Source organism: Cygnus olor, chromosome 4 (assembly GCF_009769625.2).
Source record: "Cygnus olor isolate bCygOlo1 chromosome 4, bCygOlo1.pri.v2, whole genome shotgun sequence".
Taxonomy (NCBI): Eukaryota; Metazoa; Chordata; class Aves; order Anseriformes; family Anatidae; genus Cygnus; species Cygnus olor.
The window spans coordinates 25,764,476-25,791,299 of NC_049172.1; the positions used below are offsets into that span (position 1 = coordinate 25,764,476).

General features: G+C 35.4%; 1 long non-coding RNA gene across 1 annotated transcript in view; it reads right to left on the reverse strand.

The window, feature by feature from the left end:
* Nucleotides 1-5,091: 5,091 nt before the first annotated feature.
* LOC121069889 overlaps nt 5,092-26,824 on the reverse strand; it is a 65,724-nt gene continuing 43,991 nt past the window's right edge. The window contains exons 4-9 of the long non-coding RNA XR_005819723.1: nt 17,523-17,657; nt 16,544-16,681; nt 11,701-11,854; nt 10,185-10,292; nt 8,973-9,084; nt 5,092-5,137 (exon numbers count right to left, since the gene is read on the reverse strand). This is a non-coding gene — a long non-coding RNA (uncharacterized LOC121069889). The remainder of the gene's footprint in view (nt 5,138-8,972; nt 9,085-10,184; nt 10,293-11,700; nt 11,855-16,543; nt 16,682-17,522; nt 17,658-26,824) is intronic.

The following is a 26,824-nucleotide window of genomic DNA, read 5'->3' on the forward strand; positions in this document are numbered from 1 at the left end:
CTGGTAAAGACCAGATAGGCTTCAGAAGTGAGCTTAGTCCATCTTACTGACAGAGGTCATTTCCATTAATATCGTTTCTTAATAATCATCCCCTCAGACTGGCACAGAGCAGTGCACATTATTTTTTCTCATGAACCCCAGGATTGAAATTTGTTTGTAAAAAGGATAAAAGCATGACATATGGTTATAAAAAAGGCATACTGCATGCATTAAGATTGATATTTTACATCAGTGAGCATGCTTCCAAAACACAGGCTTTCCAGTCCTATTCTCGTAGGCTCAAGTCAGGAAGAATTCAATCCTGAAGACATAATTCCCAATAGAAAACTATTTTTAATATTTCTAGGGCAGCTCCCTCTGGTGGATAATGATTATCAAGACAAATATATCAAGGATTAGAATCCATCAAATCTTACTGCTGTGTTCTTGTATTGTAACAACAAGAGTAAATAGGATTAGCCATTTCTGAAAATCCCATTGCTCCTGATCCCATGGCTACTCAGCCCTAGGGTAAAGACTACCGTCTTACTGGCACTAGAGCTCAGGCAACACATTAAATGATCCATGTCTATGCGCATCTCCCACATCTCCAGAGCACACGACGCTTTACGATCAAACTAATTCATTTTAGCTCACAAATAAAAACGTAATTTTCCCATCAGCTTCAGCCTAGTGGCAGAAATGATCAAACACCAGATTTTTAAAACTAAAGCATGGTATATTAAAACAGTGCATTTCACAAGTGAAGGAGGAAACTGTTGGTTACTAAGTGATACCTTGGTTGGCCTGAGTAAATTAGTTCCTTCAATTATCTCCTGTTACCCTAAGGATCTTCACTGTGGTTTTTAATGCTCTAGTGGTTCATACTGCACAAAGCTTCTGAATCATGAGAAATACTTTCTTGTCTCTCTTTTTTGCTTAGGAAAGGACCAAATGGCTGAGGATAGGAAATTTATTTCTCCTTTGTCACTTACCTAGCTCCTTCCCTTGGACAGGTTCTTCACAGTCTGAGGACATCCCTGTTATGACATTCCAAGCTTGATGATAATTTCTTTTAGTGCCAATTAACCGGTAAAAATAGTACACACTATGAGCTGTTTGACCTTTCCAGACCTCAAAAATATTTCTACATCAAGAATGAAAAAAATATTCAGCTTAACTATTTGAATATGAGTTTCAGAAGAAAGGGAAGAAAAAAAAAGAAGAGTTCCAATTTACATGAAAAATCTGAATGTTGTTGCAGCTATATATAAACAGTGCTATAAAAGCTTTTTTAAGCCTGTTGTTAACTGCTGCTGAGCAAGTGTCAGACTAGTTCCACTGTCATCTGGGGTAGCACTTAAAAGCACAGAAAATAAAAGCGGAAAAAGATGGCTGAGAGGTTGCAATGTATCACTTACTAAACACTGTTATACCTACATCATTCATAAGGACTCTTTATCATATTGTGATTGCCTATCGTAGGGACCTTAGAAAATCTTCACCAACGAACTGAATGACCTTTAAGGAGCTGGAGGAGAACTGAGGCAGAAAATGATACACAAGCAGTAGGACTCACACTCACGCTGGATGTCTGACACCAAGGGACTGCGGACACAAGAGGATCATTCTGTGGCTACTCTGTGCCCCACAGACCTGCGAGTGGATTGGACGTGATATTGTCTCTCTTTTGAGAGATATTTAATTTTTCAAAACAATGGGATCCCATAGTTTCAGAGAGCATCAGAATGACTTTTCCTGTTTGTTTCTTTGCTCTTTTTAATTTAAATGCTGCTTTCTTAGAACACAATTACTGTAATGTGGATAGCTTTATCTGCAGCATTCCTGTGATCTCATTCCTGACTAATAATAGTCAGCTCAGAACTCATCATTGCATACATAATGTTCAAATATTTTCTTCCTATTACTTTACATTACATACCATTAATTTCATCAGCCATGTTATCATGCAGTCAGTGTGGTTTTTTTTGTCCTTTTATAATTACTCACAGTTGGTCCTTTTCTTTACTGTACTCTCATAATTTTGGTTTATCAGCAACACTTTTCCTCTTACTTATTCACCTCTCTTTCCAGGTTATTTAAGAGCAAATTAAATAGCATGTGTTAATACAGAGTCCTGTGAGACCCCAGCGCTGATGTCCTTCTGCAGAAAACCCACTACTTATTTCTAGGTAGTAGGTGCATATTTTCGTAATTAAAGTACATGGAAAGTACATCAACATTTCTACCAGTTAAACATCCTCAATGACAAGAAAATGTCACTATATTTCTCAATATTTTTCATGCAAGTATCAGCAAGTTACATTTCTAAAGTGCTATTCATAGCATGCAACTCTGTAGTTGCTTTTGTATTTTAGGAAAACAAACAAAACCACCTTAAACAGCTTCCAAGGAGAAGACTTGTGTTTTGCTTACATGGCTGTTAGAAATTATATAACAATCACAATTAACTTTAGTTATCTCCACTAACTATGAGGAACAGTCAAGTACGACTGACTTCTTGTCCAGAAAATACTTACATATTTAACTTACATTAATAATCCCAATGACTTTATCCTGTTTCTTTTGCAGCACTGAATGCCAAATGGACTCATCTGGCTTGTGATTAAAGATGCATATTTGGCATTCAGTCCCGCAGAAGGAACTAGATGAAGTCATTGGGATTATTAATGTAAATTAAGCAGTAGATTATAGTGGCACTGCTAAGGTGAGTAAAGATTAATACAGAAACTGTGCAAAGTCAGGAGAGGAATAAGTTTTAGCACAGCTTTAACATGAAGGAAGTTTTTTTTTTGGGGGGGGGGGGGAAATAAAAATTAATGAATGATGCTGAGCACCAAAAGTAGAGATTTCTATGTGAAAAACTAACACATCAGTTTTATTTAGTTTATAGAAGGGTGACAGAGATCATAAAGAAAAACTGTAAGATGGTGAATAAATGTATGAAGAATGAGTAAGAGTACAGTATGCCAATGCTAAGAGAAAAGTTTCATTCTATCTAGCATTATAGTTGGGAGTCCTAATTTCTTCTATATTTTTATATCAGATATATATATATATATTTATATCTGTAGGGAACGTAGCTATTTTGAGAATTGTTGAGAAAATTTGCCTTAGCTCTGATCCTGCAAAATAGGTCAAGACATTTTGGAGTTTCAAATCCTTCTGTATGTCAGAATTTAGAACAGACTCAACTGTTTAATTTCTTCTACTGAAGTTAGGGCTTGTTACAACACCTTGTAAATGGGCAATGGTAACACAATGGCAAAACATACTTTGAGTGTGCCCATCTTACATGATCTTGAAACTATGTGTTTGAGCAATTATTTCACTAGATTATAAGGCATACCTGTGAGAAGTGTTTCTCATTCTTCATAATTATGTGGCAACAATGCTAAGCATGAAAATCTTACTACTGTTTTCTAAATTCATTTCTCTTGTGAATTCTGAAGCAATTTTTGAATAAGGCAATGATGACTTGATTGTCCCCTGACATCTATAACACTGTTTAAATGGCAACTTTTGAATCAAAAGGATTGACATAATCAAGCCTTGTCTATAAACTGTCTTTGCTATCAACGGCTCCAATAACGGATATTTTCAAACACAACTTCACTCAAACTAGAAAAAAATCCAACTTTTGCTGTCATGTGAAATTAATGGAATATGATTCATTTAAAGCAGTTATTCATTTATTCTGCTTTGCATCAAATTGCTTGGGAGTGTTTGCTGCTTTTAATTTGCCAGAGTTTTGTTCTTCTACAAATTAAATTAGTAACCAAGTCTCCTGTTAGGCAGAATTCAGGGAAAAATGGAGTTCACGGGCAGTTAGGCAGATGAGCTTTTGTTGCTGCTGGAGTCTTTTGCTTGCTAACAAGATGCCATGTTAGGACAAGAGTGCCTGAGGCTTCTGATGTGACACAAGTGAGAGTTATTGGGGCTACAAAGCTCACCGAGCATCCAAACACTGTGCTTTATGAGCATATTTGAATCTCAGCCATGCAGTTTTATTCTTTTGACTGTTTCTTGTTATGCAGCTGTATTAAAATATCAGCGACATCAAAATCTTTCTTTGATACGCATCATAAGGCACTGATACTGATCTTTCTATATTAAGAGATTGTCAGCATTTCTGAGGACAGAACCTGTTTTTGTATGTGTGTGTGTATGGTTTTTTTTTTTTTTTTTTTTTCCTCTCTCTCACAATAATCCTGTAAATTCTTTGTAATTCACTGTAAACACTTGAGTAGTCATTAATGACTAAGGCTGACGGGTACATAAAGGAACTGTAAGATCTGATACCAGCTTTAAAAGAGACAACTTCACTAGGTAGACCCAGCCTGCTTGTATTCTTTGGGGGTATTATGGTACGCACATGTTATGCAGTAACATTACCTTCAGTGGGGCATCAAGAGGTTGCTGAGGTAGAAGTATGTTAACACAAAAGAAAACCCTAAAAATATTCACTTCAATTCTGCGGAGTTCTCACAGAAATGCCATCATTTTTTTCATACCAAACATGCACTTATGCTGCACTGTAAAACAGAATGATGCAATTTCTGTCTCTTCCCTGTTCATTTATGCCACACTATTTCCCAAACTTCAACTACTCATTCTAGGAATGTGGGCTAGAAAGGGAAGCTACGCTGTCTGAGTTGCTACAGGATCATATTATTCTTACAGAGTCTTGGAGATCTGGACTGCAAGAATTAGATGCTGAAGACCTTTCTCCACTGTAGATATAAAGAGATTTGCTCTGAGTGAAGGAATACAACTAGAGAACTCAACTAATTTCTGCAGAGCTGAAGTTGCTGAGAAAGAGAGCAAAGACCTTCAATGTAACACAGTCTGTTTCCTTGTATGGATTATTAGAAGTAATTTACAGATTACACAGATAGGCAATTCATAGCTAGTACTTCAGTTTAGCATTTACTTTACAAAGACATTCATATGAAGTGCCATGGGTATGTTTGCCATTTCAAAGAGGGAAAACATTTCAAAGTGGTACATACAAACCTAGTATGTAGCAAGCGTACAGACTCAGCAAAATGGAGACATACCTTATTAACTTGGGAAATAGTTCTTCTATTTCTCTTGAAACCTTGATTTAGTTGTCACGTAAGATTACAAAATCCACCTGAACCAAAAGACGAAAGTCTAAATTAAAGCACAACATCCAGCTCTCATTTCTCCATGTAAAAACAACTTTCTCTCATGCAGTTTGGGGGATCAGAGTGGGGAGCCTTTTGAGTTATTGAGTCCTGTGTAACTCGGTAATCAGTAAGTTTAGCAATATTTTCTTCTCTTCTGTTGGCAACTTTATTTCTTCTCTTCTGGGACTCCACAGTTTCTCTGTGGGCTGTATTCACTCTCTGGAGAAATAGCTTTGATCTTTAAACATCTCTTGATATCAGCTTCTGCGATTTATGGAAGACCTTACTTCCTTCCCAGATTAAATACTTTCTTTCCATTCCTTATCTGTGGACTAAATTTTCCATGGCCCTTTTGAAATTAAGTTTCCCAAAGTAACTCTGGGATCCATTTTAATGGTAAATACAACTCACTGTATACGAGTAAATAAGATCAGAAGTTTGTTTGATCTGTTTTCAGGTCAGAAGAAAGGTTCAATTAAACTGATTCATGGATATCTTGTTCCAAGAGTGGTCCATTAAGCCATAAATGAGAAGGTAGTCCACAGTGGGTAAATGTCATATGGTATATAATGTAAAGTATACACTTTTCATACCATATATGACTGCTTTTTGAAGCAACTCATTGCAGAACTCAACAACAGAAAAAAAAACACACAAAACTAATTTAGTTCTGAACAAGGACAGGATCAGGTTCAGGACGCCACAATCAAATAGTGGCTTTGTAACAGTGACCTATATCCTTAGAGAAGAAAAGACGTTCAACATTAATTATTCATAATACTATTGCTTACCTTCAATTAGCTATGGGATATAAAAACACAAAGACAAAATTTTTATATCCCAAAGTGGGATATACAAACACAAAAACCAAGGGGGGTGGGGGGGGCGCATATAAAGAGCAGCAGAAAGGTTGAAATAGAGCACACAGATAATCTAAAGACACCACACTAGCCAATTAGAATAAAAATAACATCACAGCAAAAGTACATCTAGAAGTCCCCCTCTGAAAAAAAGGGCCATCTTATTCATAGGATGTATCACAATTAAATGAAACAGGAGGCTCTCACAGCAAAAATACATTAAAGACATGGAAGTCAATATTATATCATGACTATGAAATGTATTACCTTTCATAACATAAACATGAAACCATTAACAAAGCAAGATAAGGATATGAGAACTTTAGTAGTAAAGACCCCAAAGCTGTAACTAATTTTACAGATTTATTGTAAGCATGGCATCTACCAGAGAGCTGTATGGCCTTGCAATCCTGTGAAAGATCCTGTAGGTATAAAAATATCCACAGATACTGTAGGTATAAAAAGGGATGCTGCAGGAAGAGAAAACCATCACAGCAAATTTAAACATCTTGAATGTTCATAGCAGAGAAGCCTAAGGATAGCTTAGCCTGTCTTTATCGGAGAGAAGTCCAAGGAATCATTTCATTCAGAGACACTAGTAGATCATTTTCAAAAACAGATGAATACTAATAAATCACACAGATCAGGTGATATTTGATCAATATTTCAATGTGAAATTGCCAACACATTAAGTATGTAGTTATCCTTTAAGTCAGCTTTACTACTGGAAGAAATGAAGATCATTGTTGGAATTTCATCTCCCTAGAGATATCTTGGTTGTTCTGCAACACCATGCAGAGAAAATTGATAAATTCTGTAATACAGACTTGAAATCCCACTTCCAAAAAAAAACCAAAAAACTAGAGAAGATAGATAAAAGGGTGATGAGGTTTACCAGAGAGTGGTTTCTATATAAGAAGCTGTAGGTAGTTGTATATTATTCAGCTTGAAACAGGGAAGGCTCAGAGAGAATACACTAGAGAGCTATAGGTATATGAAGGCTCTGAATGAAGTGAAAATTCTATTCACTTTTTCCAATCAAAATGCCTGAACTAGATGGCACACACTTAGACAGCCACAGATTAAAAAAAAAAAAAAAAGTGATAATAAAGTTATATAACTGCTCTGATATTTTGCAGCAGTCAAAATGGGTTAAGAAATAAGTAAACGTGATGAAAGAAAAACCATCAAAGGCTAGTGTATATGATGGGGAGAAAATAATGTAATAAAACATAAATTATTGATTGTTAAAAACTTGAAGTATTAAAGGATCACGCCTCTACTCTAGTTTTAATTTCTACATACTTTGCCTATGACTGGCCACCATCAGAGATGAGATACAGAAATGACGGATTGTTGCTTCAGTCAGTGGGTTCATTCCAGCACAACTACTATGGCTACATTTGTAATGTTATAGCACTTTGACAGAAGATTAAATGTTCATCTCATGTATTTTTAGCTAAATTTTGAAGTTGAAAAGTGTTTGTCTTCAAGAGACAGGACATTTTTTTTTTTCTTTTTTCTTCTTCTTTGAACTAGACAGCTATTATGGCTGCAACTATGCACATAGCATCATTTAAACTTGGTTTACTCATATTAAACATTAAAACCCAGAGTAGTGCAAACAAATTGGGCAAAGCTTGCAGGAGAGGTTACATAATATTCAGCCAAAGTACAGGGTTCATGGCATAGTTACTCTACAATATCATTTAGATATGAATTTACACATGATAATTATTATTTGTTCTGACATTTGCCAGTGCCATGTCTGTTACTTACTTAGAAGGCTAGTTTTATGTAATCTTCATTCTCATCACGTATATCTTCTGACATTCCTTTGCTTTCAAATAGTCTTAATGTTATATATTTGAGTACTATAATCATAATGCATGCAACTCTTATTTAAAAACACTGCAATGTTGTTGTGTATCAAAATGTGTATGTACAGTGTAATGTACAGTGTGTGTGAGTATCAAAATGTACTATTTTGAAGTTTTATGAATTCTTTAATATTAATAGCATTACCTACACTTAAAATACATTATAAATTTGGTTTCACTTATGTATGAGTATATGCATATGTGTATAAATATTTATGTGTATATAAGCATATATGCGAGATCTGTGTAGCTTTACCAAAAAATAAGTAATACACAACATAACATTGCTACCTCTAAAGTCCTTAGAATATTTAACAGATATAGAACTATAACAAATATAGAACAATATAGAAACAAATATAGAACTATATAGGTTCATTAACAATAGGGAAAAGAAACATATTCCCTTATATTCAAGTGAGCGGACTCCTGGAATTGACAGTTGCCTAAAGATCTAATTAAACAGGTGCAATTATCCTGCCCAGCAGCTACTTTCCTAGGCACATGGACTTGCGCTAATGCAGAGCCAGAGGGAGTGTGCCCGGTCACTGACCATGGGGAAGGTTGTGCTGCTCCTGTCAATTCCACTGTCCTCTTCTTTGTCACTCATGTCTTTGTTCAAAAATATCAGTATTTATCTGAAGTAACTGCTGCAATATTAAGGCAGAAGACTTTGATGTAGCACAGGGAGACTACAGGTATCTCAAGTTGTGTATAATTGCATGAGAAGCACGAAAGGAAGACAAACATACTAGATGTTTGTTATGAGATACATTATTTAACTTATTATACACTTGCTCAAGTAGGACTTGAGGAATTCAGGGAGATTGGATGGAACTTATCAAAAGCATTGCTATTCCACCATAAATCACAAAGTTGTACAGAAAAATATTGGTCTTGTATCTTTCTTCTAAAATATTGCTACTGACCTTTACACACAAGAGCCTAAATACTACCTTCAGGTATACATTCTCAAGAAAAAGAGGCTGAAAATAAGTATTTTCTGTAATGTGCTGTTACCACATCCATTCTATACAACATCTGTAGTCCAAGTTGCAACAAATACTTCTCATACTTACCTGTGTCTGTCTCTTTGAAGGGATACTTTTATTTATGTGAGGATGCTGGAGAACTTTTACTCTTTAAACTGCTTGGATTCTTCATTGTGGCAGACAGGTATTCAGACAGGTCCTAAAAACATACAATAGATTGTAAGAACTCTTCTTGTGCATAGCATTTTATCCGGGTGCCATGACATCCAATTGTAAACCACACACATTCTAAAAGTGTTGCAATGCAAATATACTATCTCTGCAAAGGAGAGTGCTGTCCTTTAAGAAAACAGTTTTCTTTCTTTGATGATATTTTGAGCAACGTCCTGCTGTTGTTCCTTTCAGAGTGCTGCTTTATCTTTGGTTCTTGATGACCTCCTACAGAGGTATGCTTCCTTCCCATTGAATCATGCAGCGTGGTGCCCATCAGGCTCTGTACAGTTTCTTAAATATTTGGTTGAAGGTCAGTCCTGCCATCCACAAGAGAACAAACACAAAACTTGGAATAAAAAACAAACAAAAAAAAAACCAACACTTTCCCGGTATGATGGTGTTAATTTGTAACCCTGGGATGCTATAACCTGTGATACTGGAGGCTTGGCAAAAGTAACAGCTGGATGCTCAAGTGTGCATATTTCAATTATTTTACAGAAAAGCAAAGATTCAGCAAGTCATATGTGAAAGAAAAGGCTGTTTTTTTGTTTTGTTTTGTTTTTCTGCTGTTGACACCACGTAATTGAATTACAGGCAGTGGTTTGGTGAGAAGCTTTGATCCCATTGAACAATGGCAAAACTCCTGTTGGTCTGACTTTATGCAGGGAAATTCTTGTGGAGCTTTTTGGAATAAATCACAGAGTCCAGAAGCCCCAGAAAAGCACAGCCTTTCCTTCCCTTCAATTCTGTTTGTCTTCATGCCAAAAGTCAGTGAATGGGTGAAACACTACTTAAGGCGTGCATGGGTGAAATGCTACTATTTGGAGATCCAGAAATCCACTTGGCAGGTCTTTAGTGATGCTATTTATCTAGAACAAACATTCATGCATATCCACACAACAGACTTGTTATTTGCTTAGAAACTCTTTAGAAAGTTTTCTAAGAAAACTTAGAAAAGTTTACAAACCATCACATAACATCTGAATAGCTTCAAACAACTACAGGGTTTAGAAGAAAATATGCTTTTACTGCTTTCACGCATGAAATTTTCCCTCCAAGATTTATTCCTAAACCAGCAACATTTACCTTTGTGTTAGAGAAATATTTTGGAATTTGACGCTTCACTGAGCTTCTAATAATAGGAATCCAAGAAGTCTGATGTCCCAAAAGTACAAGAGGCCTCTATTTTATAACCTATAAAGAGATATTGATTATAACAGTAATACTGACATTCTTAGATAATGCAAATTTCTAAGAGATGCTCATTATATATTTTGTCCAACATAGTGAGTATTCAGTCTTCACACATAATAATCTGTGTTAATGATCACAAACAAAAAATGGTAGCAAAAATAATTAAGAATAAAATCTTTTCTTAATTTTTTTTTTCTTTAAAATGTACCAACTATAGAATATTCACTACCAAAGTAAGGCAAATGTTTTCTTGACCACAATGGGAAGGCCTTCTGCAAGTCTGTCTTTTAAAGTGATCTGGGAAGTCACCTTTATCTGAGTTACTGCATGTCACCATAGCACTGTTTCACCTGCACAAACCTACCTGTACTTGTCTTTGTTTTATGCAAATTGTTCTTCCAGGCTTTTCTTTAGATTTTTGTGGTCTCTACAAGCAAAAAGCCTTTCTTATTTCTCCCCATGGCCTGTCTTCTATGTGACTTGATTAAAAACAAAACAAAACATATCTGGAAAAGGGAGTATCTGCCCTCATTTTCATTCACTCTTCCTCTGCTCTGAACTACTCCAAGTGTAGAAGAGTCAAGCGTAGAAAAAGTGTCGTTACAGTCCTCTTAAGAACTAGGGTATGAGACACTGTTGGGCAGTCTCTGTGCCCTCTGAAGGTCTGTGAGCTTTAGTCCAGAGCTGCAGCCTCTGGGTCAAATGGGAGCCTGGAAGAATTTGCAGTGACAGCAGTGCATAATGTTCTGCAGCACACACAGCTTCACTCATAGCAAGGACATAATGAAAAATGGTTGACTGACTTCTTTTTCTCCTAATTTCACTGTAGTGTTTTTCAGACGTAATGCTGACAGTGAGAAAAATAGTTGATGGATGTAAATTAATGTGTCTGCATGTGGCTTCTGGACATAAACCAAAAATAAAAATTATTCTTTTACTCTGGTGCTGACAACAATGCTGGATGAAAATAACACCTCTTACATATTTTGGGAAATATGCTTATATTATGGGCTGCAGTCATCCCATTCTTCTGCAGATGGGTAAATTTTATTCTTAAGAGATCATTTTATATGTATTGTAAGCACCTGATGACAACCACATTTCTGTTTTTTATGCACAGGCTCTATTGCTTTGTTTAAAACACTTTATGTCTTGGTCCACACAGATCTGTGGACCATGGATAGTACGGCAATATTTGGTAATATATATCCTATTAACGGAACAAACAAACAACTATACTTCTAGCTAAAGATTAAGGAAGGGTTTGTTTCATTCAAATCAAAAAGTGTTTTTACTGATTTCTCAGGCTCTTAAAGCCAGAGTTACCATAGCATCTTAGACCTTTCTTCATGATCTTACAACATATAAAGATCGACATAGTGTAAACTAGGAAAAAGTTCTTATTCACATTTTCTTCATGGAAAACAGCAACCACAACACCACAGCACAAAAGAAAGAAGCACTGGACAGGCTTTTCTCTGTTTTTAAAGCTTCATTTCTGTGCTGAATTTTCTGGCTGTTTGTTTCCACTTCTGCATCAAGGCAACACAGCTTGTTGTTGTCTGTCCAAGAAAACAGACATATTATTAGGAGCATATTATCTGTAAAAAAAAAAAAAAAAAATACATTTTGATTCAGTTTAGATTAGTTTCTACCTTAATCTCAATTATATATGCAACAAATACAGGCATTAACCTAATAAATATTCTTCGGCTGTAATTTCAATGTTAACAAAAGACAACTTAATTGCTTTAAGAAATTTACTGTTACTGTATTTTCTGTGACTTATCAGCTGAAAGTTATGTACATCAATCACTGTTTTAATGTTGAAAAAAATTGCAATTGCAAGAATAACTCACATTTTAATAATGCTAAATGCTGTTTCACTATGTAAGAGTCCATTGTCAAGATGCATAATATTCAGATTTCCTTTCATTTAATAGCAGAGGCAATGAAGAGAAAAAAATGATATAACTTTAGTACCATCGTATTTTCATTTCTGTTAAATATCACACTGAGTATGGTTCACATTTATCAATTTGAGTATGCAGCAGTTATGGGCTAAGCTTTTGTGTATGTAATTTCTTTTATTAATTTTCCCACAAATCAAATTATATGAGAAGAAAAAGGGGAAATAAAGATAATAGTTTCATAAATATCTTAAGGGCAAATCATAAACTGCATCACGAATCATCGCTATATTGTCTCTTTTCTGTCTTTTAGTTGGAGAAAGACGAATCAGAAATTCTCACATAAAACTTTACTTTTCCTCTCATAATAAATCATACAATTATTTAAATGGTTGCCAGCCTTCTTCCTTATGCTTCCTTGCTGCTTTACCTAGGCACTAAAAAAAAAAAAAAAAATTTTCCTTTTGTGAAAGCAGGTGCGTGTATTTCAAAAGCAGGTGCAATCACAAAAGCATTCACAAACTCCTATCTTTAAGAAGCAGTCATCCCTCATATGACAATTAAAAAATACATTTGGATCTGCTTCTGACTTGGTTCCCCTTTTCCTTTCAAAACACCATGACCAGATCTTCTTCCTGCTGTAGGTCAGAGTAGCTTACCAAGTGATGTGGGCTGTGTACCCACAAAGGAAGGGGCTGCTCCAGCAACTAAGTGCCACAGAGGCTGGGAGGGGAGCAAGGTGAAAAGCTGCACCATGCAGCCCTGAAGCTCAACGAGGGAGGCATGTGGTCAGTATCAGCCAACAGCTTTAGCCGCAGAAGATGTATACCCAAATTTTTGTCTGACCATGATGCAAATCCCACTGCTTGGAGAGCCCAGGAGAACCAGCACATTTCTCCCAGGAAAGATATAACCACATGACTCTCCTCAACATTACCCACTCCCTTCACGGGTCAATGAAGTCAGCCTGCACAGGTCCTCCTGGTTTACTTGCTCCTGTATTTTAGGATCTGGATCAGCTTTGCACAAGGCAACCTGACCTGGCAGCTGCAACCTAACCCCAACAGGACCCATACTGTGAACTGCCCAAGTGCCAGCTCCTTCTCCAGCTGTGCATTTAAATGCCATCTCTGTATATTAAGATCTAAAGACTGTAACAGCAGCTATGCTTTGTGTATTTTCAGGTGGGGAACATTCAGTGAAATCATAAGTTTGATTATAGAAAGAGGTTGAAAAGAAAGAGCTTACCAGGTGTCACGTATCATAGCATTTTAAATGTAGGTAGCTGAAGTCTAATGTCAGAAAGAAAGGTGATTGTACTCTTCTGAGCAGCATTACCCAATCTCTTTTCACTTTAAATTGTGCTGGGAAACTATTGATACAAGATAAAATTAATTTATCTTGACTGATTTGTCAATCACTGCAAGGAGATATTAAATCACAATAGAAAAGACTTGTGGTACAGTGATTATTCTCCTGGGATATCCTGAAGCATAAAGAGCAGCCAAGAGTTTCATATAGTACAGGACAGTAATTATCTCATGACAAGTATGCTCCCTGGAGATCACTTTAGAGCTATTATAAAGATATTGCAGAGGAAAGCATGTATATATGTTGTGCTAGAGGAAGATGAAGATGGCACTTCACGGTCACGAAAATGAGCTTCATCTGACTGTGAGGTACACATTGATTAATTTAAAGTGTTAACAGCCAATTGAACACCTCTTCAGTTGAAGCATATTTATAACAGTGTAATGTACAGTTAGCTGCACTTCGAAGCTGTAGCATAAAAAAGAAGTTGGAAAACAACATTGTTCTACTTTCATTTATTTAGCTTGATATAAAACAATTTATGTTTTCTGCCTCTTAAAGGTACTTTAAAAATGGAAGACAATTCTTTCATTTAATTTAAAAACAAACAAAAATAAAACGTTACATTTGGCCAATATGTACAGTATTTCTAAAGAGGGATTTCTGAGTGACTGACCTAGATTGAAATCAGTTTACAACTCCTGCAATAAGATATTCAACAGCTTTGCCATATGCCACCAATTCCCATCTTGCAGTAGACATTTGCTTACACAGTTCTAACACTTGACTATTTTTAATATCCCTGGAAAACTGTGCCTGCTTACTGCTTTTCCTCTTTCCTTCACACAAAGGCAACAAATAAAGTATTTTTTCTTTAGCCCAACAATTTCCCTTCCATCCAATATACTTGATTTCTGCTTCTGTCAAAACAATGTCATAAAGATAGCCTGTGCTGTTATGTGTGTAGGAATTTTATCCCTGAATTGCCTAGACTCTCCTTGAAAATGTGACCTTCATGAAGTACACAGAAAATTGAATTACTGTCTGCATAAATATTTGCTTACAAACTTTGTGTGAAAAATCTGTAAAAGTGACAATGTTAGTTGAGAAAACAGCAAATGAATTCACTTATAAAACACAACTATTGATGGCACATTGCTAAACAGGTTTTAAAAGCAAATTCTATAACCTGATGTTTAGAAAATCATTATTGCAGAATATATCAACTTCTGCAGATTTGAGACAGGGTACTACCTTTATTTTCATCAATAATCATAGGAAGATCAGGATAGTAGCAAATACCTGTGGTTGCAATATGCAGTCTTCATGTGCAATAAAGTCAGGAGGATCAAAACACTGCAGTGCTGCAATATTGATTTTTTTTTTTTTTTTTTGCATAGCATGGAAATGTAAAAATGGTAATAACAGATTTACATTTTTTGTAACATTCCCCTAGGGCATATGCTGATATGGAAACAGGACAGGAAAAAAAAAGATTTTGAGGATATTATTTACAAATAGGTATTACATTATGAAGTGCCAGTATATTTCCTGATTTTTCTTTTTTTCCTAACCAATCTCACTAAGATACAAGAAATAAAAGACATTACTTTCTTGTCAGTATTCTTGTCACTCTCTTTAATAAAACATTAATATATATATATATCAATTTCTAAAAAAAAATCAAGGAGAGATGAAGAGAAAAAGGAGGTCTCACGCAATGGAAGAAAAGTCAGAAATTCGTGCAGAAAAAGGTAAAATTCATCTTTGGAGAAGGGCCAGCATGTAATCCATGTCCCATTTACGTTTTAATTTGACAACTTCATTGACTCTCATGTGATCCTCTGCTCCCAGAATTAATTTCACACAGGATAATGAAATATGAAAAAATGGCCAAAGAAAGCATTAAGAGCTGTAGTGTTTACAGGCCATATGTAAAGTATACTTTGCCTAGGCATAAGAAAATGTAGTAGCAGCAGTAGATGCAGTTGTTGGTTAAGGATCCACATAAACCACCAGTGGTTTTCCATTTCCTAAACTTAACTGAAGAGGAGAAACTTGCCGTGCCCTGTTCCCGCAGTAGTAAGTATTCTCTTCTTCAGCTCTCCAATACAAGACATCAGGCATCATACCCTATCTACTCTATGATGTCCCCTGCGTCTTTGCAAAATAAAGTTCTGCTTACAAAAGGCTAAAGATCACCTCCAACAGACAACTCAGGATCACCAGAGTTTCAACTGCTATACAGTTTAACCTTTAGTTAAAGAACAATCTGTGAGAAGAGGCATTAATTTCTTTTTTTTTTTCCCCCCCCTCAAATCCCTTGGGTAGTTTCAGAAGACAAATTCCACTGTTTGTGCGTAAGTAGAAAGCAAGAACCAGAAAATGCTAGTTTTAGGAAACAATATTTTCTAACAAAATTGGAGCTATTTAGCAAGCAGCTCCAAAATGGGTTTTGTGTTAATAAACCCAGTATGATCACAATCCATGTATTTTAATTTAAATCAATTCTTTTATTTTTAACTGAGTGGGATGAAGCTTTTAAAAGCCTCTCAGCTTTATCAGTGGTGGAGTTTCATTTCATCACTGCTTGTAATTAGCTATTTACACTAACATAACAAATGTGGTGCCTCCAGCAGAAAGCTAAAGGCTGATGAGAAATTGAGAATGAAAAAGCACCTAAATGTTAGACTAGTCAGCAAGATTTTCAAGTTTGTTAAAATTAATACAAGCTATCATTAGAGTAACCTACAGTTCAGTGCTTCATAAATAGGAAAAACAAAGCAACAATGTTTTTTGTACCTTTCAGCTACTTTTTTATGCTGTTTTATTTTCCTTTAACAAATCAGGATATAGAATGGCTCATAAAGCTTCTCATATAGACCAGCAGCATAATAATTTGCTATGTGCATCCCGAGCCACTTATAACTTGAAAGCATCCAGACTGAGAAATATATTCTAATTACAGAAAACAAAACAACCAAGAACAAAGAATCATCTCCCTTAGTGCTCTGGGATAAAGATAGATACTTCTTCCGTACTTTCCCTGCTTCAGTCTCTATTCCAGTTGTCCTATCAGAGGAAAAAAAGTTTCTTCCACTTCTGTCTACTAATTCCCGCATGTCCTGAAGAGCAGCAGGGCTCTTTCCAATTGGTGGTTGTTGTTTCCTAAAATGCAAAAAATGCCAAAGTACATCATTATAATTCATGTGCTAAAAAGCAGGAAAAAATGCTTCAGACTGAGCACTGATTCTGTTTCCTAAAATGACACTGTGGGAAAATCAGTCAACTAATTTCAAAATTTACAATGTTCCTTCAAAAAGAATAAGTGCATTACTTTTATGATGTTATCAGAATGGAAGATGTTAATTCCCACAGTGCCTTAGGTTCCTCACAGCTTTGACCTTTTGCAGTGAAGCTTTTCAGGTTAAGAAATTAAAAGGCTTGAAAGCAGGTGAAAGAGTGTCTTTGGTAGAATGATGAGCTATTCAAAGATTATTCAGAAAATACTTGAAATAGAAATTCTCAATAATGAAATACAAGACAAATTCATTCAACAAATCATAGAGAATTTCTTAAGAAAAGTTCTGTGTAGGAAGGTATACATATCCACCCAGGTACATGCAGTACAATCATGTGCTCTTACACTAATACATATTTGACCCACTTAGGGTCAGATAAAATGGAAAATGAAGTGACATTCAACAGCTGTCTACAACTTCAGCAGCAGTCATAGACTGTGTCTTCTTGTATAACAAATTATTGAGAGCTAGGAAAGGCTCTTGATCCAACTAACAACTGTTAAGTAAAGAGTGAAAGGATTTGGCCTGCATAGATCTGAAGGAGTCTTTCATTGCCCCAAAGCAAAAACATCACCATAGCTTTCAGTCAGCTTGTTAGCTGACACAAGGTTTGCAAGTCTGCCACCACATACTCCTTGAAATTTGGCAGTTGGCTGTCCTCCCATAACCAGATCCATCCAGGTGTGACCTACATTGCTTGATCATACCTTTGTCTTCCAGCAAATTGTGAAGTTAAAACTATTCCCGCTAATTTCATTTCACTGATGTTACAAAAAGATCAAAAGTACATTTCTTAACTTCTCAGGCTGTCTGCAGTGAGCCAGTCAATCATCAGGGAGAACCTGGAGGAGAAAGAAAAGAGAAGAAAGCTTTGGGTTACTGCTCTGCCTTGGTCTAGTTGGAATTATGTTTGAGAGCTGGTTAAAGGGAACCTGACTGTCAGGTGAAAGGATAGGAGATCCATCCCAAAAAAACAGCCAATCTTTCACAACACAGACATATTGTTGGTTGCAACATAAGGTAAGAAAAGTACACGCATGGTCAATCATACAAATTATTGGCAACAACTACTTTTGTGGGGAGAATATAAAGGCTTCTCTAAACTCTGGTCTGGACTTTTCAGTTAAAGTTCAGTATTGTTGAGGATCTGGTTGTCTTTGTACACAAATAACAAACCTTGGATCTAAGAGAGAACAAAGCAGAGAACATTTTAAATGTTCACATAATGCGTCCTGGTATTAGGACTGTTTTTAATGAAAAGTACCAGATTTAAGAACAAAACAAGGAATATTTTTTTTTTCCTGAAGACCCTTCAAGTAGCTAGAAAAAATAAATAACTACAACTTCTTTATATATAAAAATGAAAGATTTCCTAGGACAAAATGCATCAGGATCAATACAAAATGAAAACTTTTATGTTTCAGCTACAATTTGAGAACTCCCATTCAAGTCCACAGACCTTCTGTGCTAAGGAGCTGCAACACTGGGCCATTAATTTCCCTGTGCTAACAGATGATTTCAGACCCACTAGTTGTGCCAACTAGTAGCCACAAAATGGAATCTAAACTTAATAATTGATCATGAGAACTGTGACAGATTCAGTGATTCTGCTATGCATATACTTATGAAGATTTACACTCCTCTTACAAAAAGCATGCCTAAGACTCAGTGTTAAAACCTGAAAGAAAAAGTCCTGACCCTGTGGTTGGAGATGAGGCCAGGGACAGTGAGTCTATCTTGTTACCGAATATAGGCTTATCAGTAAGGAATTCTTTCTTTTCCAACCTGCAGGACAAAGATAACTAACAGATGGAAAGCTACAAAGGTTAACGGCAAAACAAAAAATAATGAAGAATAAAGTATGCTATTTTCATTATAATGAAGTCCATTTGGTTTTAGCATTAGAAGAAACTGATTTTAGACTCTCTAGTGATGCAAGATGAAATGTTTAACAGGCGATGAAATATATATATATAAGAAAGCAAATGTTTGTAAAACTGGTCATAATATTGGTCTTGTCAATATGTTTTAATCCTGGCCAGGATTGTGGAATGATTAACAATTTACAGTTAATATCACATTGCCTTCTAAAACCCATGTATTTTATTTTATCAAGAGCTCACATCTCCAGTAGCGATCAGTTCCACAACATTTTTGATATTTTTTTGCTAAATTTGAGTACCTTCTGTGAGGTAAAAATGCTGCCTCAACTTCATCTGACATCAGTATAAGTTTTAATGAACCTGACCCTCTAATTCTCAGCTCTCAAAGACACCAGAACTGGAGTAATGAACTGACACATTGTTTAGCATACATTTTTTAAATCTCATTTAATTTTACTGTAGATTTTTTGTCTTAAAGCCTTGCAAGTTTATTGAGCAATTAAACTGTGTTCTCAGTCAGGGGGAAGAAATGCTCATAAAATAGCAATAAGCTAAGCAGTAATTTCTAGAGAGAAGTTGTGTTTTTATTTCCTGCAGCATAATAGGAACAAGTATTTGTTTTGTAAAATAAGATGCAGAGTATTTTAAAAAGCTGAAAATGACAATTGAATTTTTTCCATTTTTTTCCCCTTTCTATCCCCCGTCCCCCCCACCCCCTTAAGTGAGATTAGGTTTAGAGTGCTTGCAGTAAAGAACTACTTCTGCTGTATTGGCTTCATCAGATCAATCAGTCAAATTAAATAAGCAATAGTTGGTGGGATTTTTTTCTATAAACCTTTTGCTGACAGATGGCTGCTTGCAAAGTGTCATATAGTGAATTTGTTTGCAGAAAGCACCTCTGCTGTAACATGAACATTTTATAGGTAACTTTGTTACCTCCAACAAACTAGTGAAATCCTCTACCTGTTGCAAACAGTTCTGATTTTAAAGAAAGATGATTGAAGAAGCTGTCTTGAGATGCTGGAATGACTAGCAGCGAGCTTTAAAGATGACCTTTACAAGCGTAAAATGTTACTTGCAGTACTTATGTACATCTTCAAGTATAATAGACACAAAAATAGATTTTACAAATGGGAATTTTGAAGACACTATTTGCAAGACAATATTAAAGTTTTTTATTTCACTTATCACCTCCATTATTAGGCTGATCTGTTTTAAAGTACGTTTCTATTCATCATGAGTACAAAAAGAAAGCGTACTCTTAAAATAATTAAGTGCCTAAAATTTAGGCATTTTAAATGTCTAAAAATGTTTTTAAAACATCAACATGTATTTAGATTAAAAGAAATACTAAACCTCAGAGCTACACAAAGCTAATCTAGCTACTAGTAATGTACTAATTCTTCTTTCTTTTTCTACTACTAACTAAATGTCACAGGAAGAATAAAAAATTCAATGTGTTTTCCAGAAAACATCTCATTAAAATATCTCTATATTATAGATACCTACCCATTTACTAACTATATTTCCAGTCAACAGTAATACATCAAAATAACTTGTATAGAGACAACATAGCTTAATCTGCAAATTAACCATTAAAACATTACACTAGAAAGGATACAGAGCCTCTTATAAAGGAAAAATAATCTGCTCTGCTCTTCATCCATATAGCAGCACTGTACCATATGACATAGCTATTTTAAGACTCAATAACAACTAATGAGTTTATGAACACAGAAAAAATTAGCTAAGAACTGAATGCTAGCAGGCAAGTATGCAGAATAACCCTGGCACCAATAGCAATAATAGCAAGCCAAACTCTTTAATATTTATGTAGAAGTTAAGTAAATTCATTATTATTTTAATAAAGTAATTTTCTACAGGATTATAATCTTAGTCCCTTCTAAAATTAAAATGCCCCTGATTTCAGTCACTATCTGAAAAGCAATTGCACACGAAGCTGCTGCATCACTTTGAAAGACATTCTTATACTGGAATCATTCGTCTCATGTTTGATGACCTGAAGTGACAAGGAGGTGTGTTTATTCATTATTATCCTCTAACCTACAGCTGATTGAAAACTTTCTGACTACTCAAACCATTTGTATCACTGGATACTGATTTTTTTAAATCAAAACATATCAGCATCACTGACATTTATTTTAAAAAGTTCTCAAAAAGTTTGTTTGCATTAAAATGACATCTTTCGTTTTGAATATTACACCCAATCATGAAATCAAAACATTTTACTATACTGTACTCAAAAGGAACATAATGCAGTTCTATCAATGCAATTGTTTTAAGCATTCTAATAACAACAAAATTAAGCACTTAAATCTCAAAAACAGTTTGTTTCCAGAATATATTAAAAATATGATACAATTACTTTTGGGAAGATTCTTTAATACCTTTTCTAACAAAATTGACTACAAGTCTCAATTTAGGAAGAAAATTAATTTCAAGATAATTACATTTATTTCTGGTGAAATAGACATTCCAAATTGTGGCCAGTCATAACTGAAGTCATGCTCCAGTTCACGCTTCATCTGTTTTACTGTGCACTATACTGCACGGTGTGGAAAACTGAAGAATTATAACACTGAACTCTAATGGCTCTCAGATCAATAAAGCACTATGACATGCTGTACTCCCAGGTGAAAGGAAAATTGAGCTGGCAATTGACATCTCGGATCTGCCAGTTCCTTACATTCATAAAGACATTATTATTTAGTCTGGTTGAAAGCAATATTCTAATATAACCAAAGGTCAGGGTTGAGTAATAAATCAGAAGCTAGAGTCAGTTTATCATAATACTGCCGTGTAAAAGTCACTATGTGTAAGTAAAGGTCAATTTTAGCAAGTCATATTCAAGTGTTTTTCCTTTAGGGTATGGTAAAAGAACTTCTGTGTTACATGATAAGTAAATATTGAGAGGTATATCAACCACTAAATATCATATTACACATTGTCTTATCTAATTTTAATCTTTCTGTGTATTGGATTCTTCAAGACTGAAACACCACTCCAGTTTAGTCTTTCAATTTCTCAGGACATTATGAAACTAACAAAATCATAATCATAGAATCCCAGAAAGGCTGAGGATGGAAGGGACCTCTGGAGGTCATCTGGTCCAACCACTCTGCTCAAGCAGGCACACCTAGAGCAGACTGCCTTTGCAATATAACCTCCTCAACTATTAAACAGAAAGATTATCTTATTGTACAGATATTTTCATGGACTTCCAAGGTTTTATTACTTTTTATATTCCACTGAAGGCATTGACGGATTATCATACCTTTTAGGAAGATCTTACTCAGTAATCAAATCAAAGTTCTATAACCACAGCAACACAATGTGAATCAGCCTGCCTCGTTGCAATTCTTTCCTGCAAACTTTTAAACTGATGTAAACTGTACCTTTCTGTTAAAAAAGACTAATGATTGAAAGCAGTACAACAGTCAGAGAGCTGGAAATACAAAAGCATTAATTTGCTGTTCCTCCTTAGGATAGTTAGGATTTCAGATGAAAATCTGTTCAACAAATCCGGAATTGCAATTGTGATTTGTCTTGAGAAAACAACAACAATCTACTATAGAAGCTGTTTTACACTGGAAAATAGTGCAAGTGTTAATGTTGGAACTTTATATCCTGTTGATATCTCAAAACCATGTCACATAAAAAGAGGTAGTACAATATAGCCTCCTGCTGTGTAATATGATGCAACTGAATCATTGCAGTTGCTGGGTCAAGAAGTTACTCTATGAATTCAAGAAGTATTATAATTTAGCAGCAAGTCATGGAGGGAACGTACTTTCCCCAGGGAGCAGCAAGGGGCAGCGCTCAGTCTCTTATCTTTCTACAGTCTCTCCTCATATGAAAGGTGATCCAAACCTCCATCTTTGTGGCCCTTCATGGGACTAGCTCTTGTATGTCCATATCTCCCTTGTACTGAGGAGACCAGAACTGGACAGCACTCCAGATGTGTCTTACCTATGTTTATAAGATTATCATTTCATAAAATATAAGAAAACCATTTTAAAAGGAAGTTTGTTTTTTATATCTTTCTGATATCCTTATTTTAGGGTATAATATACCATTTTGTAATTCTTGCCAGTTTACTCGAAATACATTATCAAAACAAACAAACAAAAAAAACCCACCACAAAACAGTGCTAGTTTCCCTTGGAGTTTCTGAAACTAGCTAAGAATATTCTCTCCAAGTGTATCAACCCCAATTTTCTAGTCAGTACAATTTCTTTAGTGTACTTTTTTTCTCCTGTGATGTGCGTGTAGTTTACTTGGTGCACCCTGGTTTTGAATATGACACTTCCCTCTTGTTCACCCCCATATGCATGCTGCTCTGGAATCTATTACACAAAATAAATATTTTTCACAATATTAGAATTAATTACTTTTTATTCACTAAAATAATCTCAGAGATTGATAACTACTATAAAGAAACAAGTTTTGTAACAAGTTGTTATAAGCACCACTGCAATAACCTTCCTTTGATGGATTTGATACTCAAATTTTACATACCATAATACACCATATTTGTATTCCTTTGTACATCCTGGTTTCAAACATTAACAAGGCCAAGTTGGATATTCATAGTGTTAGTGGGGAAAAAAGGAACCATGGGGAAATAAAAACCATCTCTCTTACTAATTGAAGTACAAAGTTAGAGCAAAGTTATAGCTGCCCTTGATGCTCTCTGGGGCATTTATATTGTGTATTGGTTATGATCAAACAAGAAACAGCTATTCAGACAGCTCTGAATATCCTGTGCAGTAATCTTGGAATTTATGGCTATCTGCTGGTTGCAGTTACATATTCTTTTGAATATAATAGCTTAGCTCTAGTTTATTGCCATGCAAAACACCGAGGGCTCGATTACATTGCAAGCACCCATCATCAGTGGTGCCATCAGCTGTAGCCTTCCTTTTGTGATACTCTTCCTAATTCTTCCAGGTCCAACAATTAAATCACTGTTCTCCCTCTGTTTTACCTGTTGAAAAGGTCCCTTTGATTGTAGCTAGATTAAGCTAATTTCAGTCTTGTTTTCATTATACTCTATAACAGGCCCCATAACTAAAATCTTTTGGCTTGTATTGCAACAGTACTCAATGAGAATGCCACATTTTAGATTTCTTTTAGCACAGGCCACTGAATCAGGTTAAATGCAGGAAGTCTCTCCCACTGGGGAAGGCATTGAGGGATATTTTACCACCTGACCTCCTGGATAACAAAAACTATATACTGTTCTTACAGCTCCATGTGGATTGTTGCTAACTAGTGGAAAAACAGTCTGTGAAACTGCAGTTCAGTCCCATGGTAGCAAAACACCCACAGGGAGGGCAGATACATGATGTTCTGACTTTCCATTTAGCCTTGTGCTAACATTAAAGAAAATCCTGAAAAGGACAGTCCTGGAGATTGCTAAGTCTTGAACAAAAACTGGCATATACTCATCTTAACCAGGTTTCAGCTATTAGAATTGCACTATTACAGTGTAGCACACAAAACAATGTTTCCTATGCTGTTAAAACCAAACATCAGTATCATTGAACAGAAAACGCTAAGACCTGGAGAAGAAAATATAATGCTCATTGGACTCAATCTTACACAGTTCTGTCACTAGAACCGCAGACCCTCCCAAGCGTAACATCCTCTAATGTGATGGGATATTTTGTCCTCTTCTGCAGACCACCTGGATGAGTGGTAGGACTTTGAACAGAGTTCGTAATCTTCTATTGTTTTTCTGCTGCTGATTTCAATACCAACATTCAAACAGTAATGAACGAAGTTTTTAAGTTCAGGAGTTGAGCTGAAACTTTGTAGGTCTAAATTTAGTGCCCTTGGTCCCTAGTTTCAACACCAATATAAGTTAAACAATCATTTTTGTAACTTGATAATTAAGAACTCATTTTAGGTGTAACCACTTAATTTTATTTATGGGAAACACACAAACAAACAACAACATAATCAACTATATAGTCCAACAGGGTTGTGTGTCTTTCTCATCACACTTAACAAACATAGCCAACAATCTCATATCAGTTTTTCAATAAAGCCTTTTGAATTTGAATGACAAGAGAGCAAAATAAAATCCAGAAAATTCCTCAAGTGCAATTTGAAAGAGCATAACATAAAGAAGATTTTTTTTTTCTCCAAACTGACCCTGAAAATACAAGCTAATTCTTAACGTGCCCATTTGATAAGTATTATATGATTCTGGCAGGCTTACTGCATGCTTAACAAAAGAGGGGATGGAAAGAAAGCTCATTAATTAGCATTTTTAGTACCTAAACGCAATAGGCCAGCATAGAATAGGAAACTGCATTACTATGTTATCTCTGCTGCAAAACAAGATGTGGAAAGAGAAATGGGAAACGTGGAAGATTTGTGCTGTATAGACCTTGTTAATAAAACAGACGACTACACAACAATCAAGTCAATCTACTTTCTCTCATGACTGTTCACTTCACCTATCAAGCCCTCAGTACCAGCGTTCCCAAAGCCACTCTAATATTAAAATTTGGAAGCTGTGTATGTTAGGAGCAGGTTACAATACAGCATTTTCTTTAACCCATGCTCGAGGCACCCCTGTTAATAGCTGAATGACGCATGGTTTCATACAATGAAGCCCCAGTGATCTAACCTGAGTGTAGGCTGACTTAGAGATCTTACTGGCCTTTATAAATACAATATTGGAACCCTTCCAGGGTCCCAGATTTTCTGCATGACGTTGATCATTTGATGTTGCTTCAAGGACAGGAGAAATATACAATGGCAGACTTGGTCTGGGTATACCTCTGCCTGGCTTGTGTGAGGAGGAGTGCTTTTTGGCTCCTGCACACAGATTTTCTCCTATAGCATCATAAGTACAATCCTGCATTCCAACAGCCTGTGCACAAAGCTTAATTGGGAGTAAAACACATTTCTGTACAAGCCTAATCCTAGTATCAGATTCTGATCTCATACAGGTGACTTTATTTTTCCAGAATTCATTACATATTAGGATATAAGGAGATCAGAGATAAATCTGTTCGTTTTTGTAAAAACTCTCTCATTAGTTCTAATAACAAAAAAATATTTCCAGAGATGAGTGACTATCACTGAATACGATCCTGTCACTTTCAAGGCATAAAAATACGTTATAAATTATTTAAACCCTTGTTGAATGTAGCATACCCTCTTATCCAAACATTAAATGAAAGACTTAATGCCTTTCCTATATAATAACAACTTATCAGAAAAGCTCTTAGAGTAACTACTGTTGAACCTTTGCTCTCAACATGTAGAAGATAAGTTTTCAAATTATTAAAACAACTACCTATCAGTGTAACCACTTCAAAGCCTCTATGATGTGACCATAAATTTGTGGCTGCAGTACTGCTCCTGCAGTTTATCTTGTGATATGATGCAGAAATAGAACATTATACAGACACTAGTAGTATACGTGCACTATGAATTGTTAGATATATAACTAATTATCTGCTATGCACACATACTATCTGTGTCTACAGAATAGGCATATTCATAAATATTAGGGATAAAAATGGTCTTATACCTATTTGAAAGCTAGTACCCTTTCTCCTAAAGAACTACTATATAGTATTGGACTACACAGCAATGAGAAATGAGGTAATGATAGCAAAATGAAACTGAAAAATAATGAAAGATGGCAGTAAGTAGTTATTTTGGTGCTTTATCAGTGCAATTGCTCAAAGTGTGAACATTTTTTAAACAAGCTGTACAGCATGAAGAAATCCACAAATTACCAAATGAGTGAACAGAAAATAACTGTCTATAGTTTTTCAATTCTTTATAAAATATATGCCTAGTGGACTTACTTTCTAGAAAATTAGAACACTTGCAATTTTTCCGTTTAGGGCATTAAAAGGCATTCAAAGATAACCTCAAGAATTCTGAGCACTGTTACATATGCATAGTTCAATAGATTCAGAATTAGAGAAGTGTAAAATTGCTCAAATAAAGTGTCTGACTAGTGATTGTAGTCTTCTACACAAAATCCAAGAATGAATCCAAAAGAATGCTGCATACAAACAAGAGAGAAATGAACTGGCTTAGGAACTTCATTATGATGAATATAGTTTTGGCTA